At 38.1% G+C, this 6,305-nt stretch overlaps 1 long non-coding RNA gene across 1 annotated transcript; it reads right to left on the bottom strand.

The window, feature by feature from the left end:
- Positions 1-994: 994 nt before the first annotated feature.
- LOC103100344 (uncharacterized) lies at positions 995-4,390 on the bottom strand. Its single transcript, XR_001623884.2, has 3 exons — positions 4,156-4,390; positions 2,193-2,313; positions 995-1,585 (listed from the first exon to the last, which is right to left on the bottom strand). It is a non-coding gene; the product is annotated as an uncharacterized LOC103100344 (long non-coding RNA).
- Between the last annotated feature and the right edge of the window lie 1,915 nt (positions 4,391-6,305).

Below are 6,305 nucleotides of genomic sequence, written 5' to 3'. Positions count from 1 at the left end.
ACTCTTTTCCTGAATTCTCTGAAATAACGTAATTCCTTGGACTTGGGGAACAGCTTCTATCTAAATAATATTTTGTTGCGTCCACTGGATGAGCTATGCTAAGGACCTAATAATTGCCTTGTTGCTTGCTTACTCATATTACAGAAAGAATCTTGTTTTATATTTGAAAAGAGTCTCCAACTTTAACTATTTGGTAACATTGTCATGAAGGGATCACTGGTAATTCTAAGAGTGCAAGTGATGCCTAATTGTTCTATTTGTATTCTCAGTGTGTCTTTGTAACCATGTAATAATTTTCCAGCAATCATCATCATCAATAAATATTTACCAGGAGTAAGCTCTAACTCTGTGTAGGGCACTGAGCAGGGCATCACAACACTTATTAATTGCTAGATGAAATAAGCGATGTGGTCTTGTGGTTAAAACTGTGGCCTGGAGGTCAGCAGGATTTGGCTCTCTCCCCAGATTTCCACTGACTCACAAGAGGGTGAGTGACCACAGGAGAGACTCTGAGGTTGCCAACATCTGTTTTGCCTAATTTAAGGTAATAAAGATCTTGATTCTTCCATATTTCAAAGTGTACATAAATTCAACTCTGAGCTGTCACCTAGGACCAGAAGCAGAGTCATAACTAGGAATTTTTATGCCCATGGCAAGCCCCACAAGTTTGACCTAGGGCAAAAGGCATGAAGCACACCCTCAGACGAATGAGTAGAAGGAAGAGTTAGATAATCTGGTGCAATGGGGAAGGATCTATAGTAGTTTCCTCTTTTAACTAACTTATTTTTTGTTAATTAGATATTAAGCCCTTTTTTTACCCATTTCAACGATTATGAAAACCTTCTAAATTTGACACCTTATAGCATCAGTCTCTAAACTTTATGGATTCCACAACCTTATTGATTAAAAAAATTGGGGTTCAAGGGGCTTCTGGGTGACTCAGTGGATTGAAAGCCAAGCTTAGAGATGAGAGGTCTTAGGTTTAAATCTGGCCTGATACTTCCTAGCTGTGTGACCTTGGACAAGTCACTTACCCCCTTGCCTAGCCCTTACCACTCTTCTGCTTTGGAACCAATACATTACGTTGATTCTAAGGTGGATGGTAAGGGTTTAAAAAATTGGGGTGTACATGCCTTATATATATATATATTTGCAAATTGACTTATTTACAAATTATATGCATGTACCACTGTGTCAGTAATTATTTACATTATAAAACATAAAAGCAGAAATTTTAAAAGGATGGAATAAAGATGAAATAATGTGACCTATGGTCAATAGGGAGCCGCCACTTTAGGAAAAACACTATGTGAGAAAGAGGGATTAGAGTGCTGAGAAAATGGAAACAGGGAGAACAATTAGGAGGCCACTGTAATAACCTAAGCAAGAAGTGATAACAGCCAGACCTAGGATGATTGTTGTGCAAGCAGTGAAAAGAGGAGGGATATGAATTATCATGGTGGCTAGCTACAGTAGAGAGCTGGATAGAGTACAAGTTCTGGAGTGAGGAGAACTTGAGTGCAAATGCATACTAACAGTATGTATGATGCTGGCTGACTTACGATCTCGGCCTCAGTTTCCTCATCTGTAAAATAAAGATAATAATAGAAATTAACCTTCCAGAATTGTTATGAGGATCAAATGAAATACTATTTAGAAAATGCTTAACACAGTGCCTGACACATAGTAAATGCTTAATAATTTTTATTGAATTAAATTGGAGGTAGAGATAATGAGATTTGGCATCTGACTAGATGGTTCTATAAGAGGAATGAGGAGGGAAGAAAAACACTGAAGTTGCAAGCCTAGTGTATGGGTTGTTCAGGGAGGACTATCACTTCTGGCATGAGGTCTTGCTGAATCTTTTTCAGGGCTACTCACCTACCTTTGGGGGCCACCTGTCACCCAACTCTCACCTCTGGCTCCAAGAAATTATAGCTTTTGCAGCCACTGCCCACCCCAGCAAAACCATTTTGGCATATGGGCTTGAAGGTAACTGATGGGACACAAGCCCATTGTTGAGTTAAGAGTATGTCTATCCAAAGGATATGAAGCCTTCCCCTGATGAAAAGGGCAAAGGAGAACAATTTGACCATGGAGATAGCTGAAGGAGGCATGTGGAGCACTTTGAGTTTAGTCAAAGAAATATCAAGGTTATCCACTGCACCCTGGACCATTGCCAGTCATCTTACCTCTTGTCTTGCCACGGGACTTGGTGAGGATGACTACTTTGTGCAATTCTTCTTCTGTTAAATTCAATTCACTTTCAAGTCAAGACATCACTTTATCTCATTCAAAATGAAAATGTGGAGCCTGGAAGAGAGAGGGTCCTTATTCACCAGTCACTGACTTTCTGAGGATCATCTTGTATATTCACGAGATGTCCTAGGGATGTAGGGTGAGTTGGAATGTTGGGGAAGAGAAACTTTTCCGATGGTACCTGTTCAACTGTCACTGTGCGTGATGTTTAGAGATTAGATTATAACTATCCTCAAGAAGGTAGAGGAGCAGAAAAAAATGTAGCAAGCTCCCCTCCAAAATTTCTCCAAACAGATCTAGAAAATCTAGTAGATCAAATCCTGATGGGGAAATCCAAGAAAGAAAGCCACAGCAGATCATTTCTCTAGCCCAAGAAGGCATAGGGAACAGAGAAATGTTTATGGACCCTGGGGATGGCCACAAGCATGCTTATGGAAGAGCACTCCAGAGCAGGAAGTGGCTGTGCACCAGTACAAAAGAAAGTCCCATACGCAATATCAGGACATCTCCAAAGGAATAGACATCCCTTGGCAACAACAGGTTTTAGCTTTGACACCTACTTACTACCAGTTATAGGGGAGATTTGGATTAGACTGAAGAAGGAAGATACCCGGGATAAGGAACAGGCCCTGAGCAGAATACTGAGAAAGGAACATGCTTGGCAAAAGATAACAGCTGTGTGACTCAGACCCCAGGGGTAGGCATCCATACAAACAAGGGGTAGGAGGTAGGGGGAGTGGCTGACACTTGAACCTCACTCCCTCACTCTCATCTGGTCTGGTAAGAGGATGGAAAAATACACGAGCAGATAGGCACAGAAATACATTTCATTCAGCAGGGAAACAGCAAGGAAAGGGAAGAAGGGAGTAGGGAGGATTAGAAGGGGGAAAAGAATTAATCCAGAGCAAAATAAATTCTCATGTTGTACAGAAATACTTAAGAGTTATTTTTGAGGTGACAGAAACTGAAAATCTGAGGGAAGTGCCCTTACATCAGGGAATGGTTGAACAAGTTATGGTATATAAGTGTAATAGAATACTCTTGTGCTATAAGAAATGATGAATACTTTTAGGGATGGTTTCAGAAAAACTTGGAAAGATTTGTTTGAACTGATTCAGAGTGAAATGAACAAAAGTAGGAGAACAATTTATTCATCATACAATGACAACAATATTGTAAAGGCAAACATGTTTTGGAACTCTTATCAGTATAATGACCAATTATGATTCCAGAGAATTAATCATGAAATATACTACCCACTGTGATAGAGGCCAAGGACTCAGTGCAAAATGAGACATACTTTTTTAGATTTTGCCAATGAGAAAATTTCCTTGTTTGATGATACATATTTCTCGGGGGGAGGGGGGGGCTCTCATTATTATACAAAGATAAATATATATGTATATATATATATGATTTTCATGTATTATAATTCCCCTGAGGTATGGAAGCTTGCATAGGGAAGGGCAGGTGTGTAGGTGTGGTTGTGTTGAAGATAAGATTGATTATTTCAGGAAAGGTGGGATGTGATTCATTCAAGTCAGGAATGCCCTTCTTGAACTCTAGCCTTCTTTAAGACTCAGCACAATTACCATCTTACCTCAGGTTTTTCCTCATCTCCCTCCACTGCCCTACCCCAAGACAGTGTCTTCTCCATCTTTTGTATATATCTGTCTGTATACAAGTGGTCTCCTCTCACCTAGACTGTCAGCTCATCAAGGGAAGGGACTCTTTTTCACTTTTAACTAAATATCACACTGCCTGGTGCACAGTAGGGACTCCATAATTTTGGTCGATTCATTAAAGAAAATCATGGTACTATATGACAATTCCTTATTGTCTCTACCTCCCGTACCCAGTCATAGCCAATCAATTGCATAATCTTGGCAATTCTACCTCCAAAATTTGTCTGTTGAATATGGTTCCTTTTCTCCTCCAATGCTATTGTTGTTTAAGCCCTTACATATGTACCTCAGTGAACTTGAGAGGCAGATGAGACTATCATATGAGATAACATGTTGTCACAATGGATAGAATTCAAGACCTGGAATCAAGAAGGTCTGAGTTCAAATCTAGCCTCTGACACTAGCTGTCTCACCCTGGGCAAGTCATTTTGCTTCAGTTTTCTCATCTATAAAATAGGGATAATGGCCACATCTATTTCAGGGTTGTGGTGAGGAGCAATTATGATCATTGTAAAACAGGCAGAGTGCCTGACACATAGAAGGTACTATATAAATGTTAATTCTCATCATCATATGAACTGGTTTCTTCTGTTCTCCTGAGCATACAACTTCTTTTGCTTTTCTCTCTACTCTTTCTTTTCTTATTCCCTTCTGAATGCTATAAACTTCCATATGAGGTGTTGAACCCTCTGAATATCTCAGACAGGCCACTGAATTTAGAGGATGTGCTGAACCCTGTTTTAATCAAAGAGTAGCCTGGATTGTAGTTGGAAAATGATGCTATGCTTTTAGCAATTTCAATTTGCTCTCTACTGCCAAAGCTCATTAATAAAAACAAACAAACAAACAAAAAATCTCTTACCTTCTGTCTTAGAACCAATACTAAGTATTCATTCCAAGGCACAAGAGCAACAAAGGCTAGGCAATGTCAGTTAAGAGGCTTGCCTACAATCACCCAGCTTGATTTGAACCCAGGTCCTCCCATCTCCAGACCTTGTTCTCTATCCACTGTGGCATCTAGCTGCCTCACATCATATGCATTTAATCAATGCTTATTGACCTACTAGTGCAAGAATACATGAAGGTATGAAAATAACTTATCAATAAATATTAGGTTCATACTACTCACAAGATACTAGTGATAAAAAGACAAAAATTAAACAGTCCCTGTCCTCAAGAAGCTCACATTCCAGGGCAAATTCTTTTTTTAATTTTAATTTTTCCATGTTTCCATGATTTATTTTCTTTCTTACTGTTCTTCCCTCCCCTCTCCCAGAGTCAACAAGCAACTCCTCTGGGTTATACAATTATTATCACTTGATATTTATTTCTGTATTATTCGTTTTTCCTATAGAGTAATTTTTTTAAAGCCTAGACCCCAAATCACATACCCATATATACAAGAGATAAATATTCTTTTGCATTTCAACTCCCATAGTTCTTTCTCTCAATGTGGTTAGCATTCTTTCACATAAGTGCTTCAGGAGTGTCCTGGATTATTGCATTGCTACTAATAGCAAAGTCTATTACATTGGATTGTTCTACAATGTTTTACTTTCTCTGTACAATGTTCTTCTGGTTCTGCTCATTTCACTTTGCATCAGTTCATTAAGGTTCTCTCCAGGGCAAATTCTTAACTTGTTTTTCAGATATTCAAATAACTGTTTCAAAATAATTCATTTTCTTTGTAATCCTATGTATTTTCATTATGTATTTTAAAATATTATTTTGAGTTCATAAGCTACATCAGATTGCTAAAGGGGGCCTTAAAAAGTAATAAGGAATAATTGAATACATTCATGATAAAGACAAAAAAAGCAATTACTTTTTAATAATGTTATGGGTCTCAAGTAGAAGCAAAAATTAGAGAACCAGGAGTTTTTCTTTTTCATGGAATTTCTTTTTTTAATTTAAAGATATTTTATTTTACCAGTTACATGTAATAACAATTTTCAACATGTTTTCCAAAATTATAAGATACAAATTATCTTCTCCTTTCCTGCCCCCCTTTCAGAGATGGTATACAATTTGATCTGCATTACAAATGTTTATCATGCAAAACATATTTCATGTTGGTTATTATTGTAAGAGAATATTCATATAAACCCCCAAACCCCAAATAAAAATATAAATAAATTTATGTTAAAAATAGCATCCTTCTGAAAGTAATAAATGTTGGAGGGGATGTGGCAAAATTGGGACATTAATGCATTGCTGGTGGAGTTGTGAATTGATCCAACCATTCTGAAGGGCAATTTTGAACTATGCCCAAAGGGTGACAAAAGATTGTCTGCCCTTTGATCCAGCCATAGCACTGCTGGGTTTGAACCCCCCAAAGAGATAAGGAAAAACACTTGTATG

The sequence above is a fragment of the Monodelphis domestica genome, chromosome 7, assembly GCF_027887165.1.
Source record: "Monodelphis domestica isolate mMonDom1 chromosome 7, mMonDom1.pri, whole genome shotgun sequence".
Lineage (NCBI taxonomy): Eukaryota > Metazoa > Chordata > Mammalia > Didelphimorphia > Didelphidae > Monodelphis > Monodelphis domestica.
This window is presented reverse-complemented; position numbering and strand designations above follow the sequence as displayed.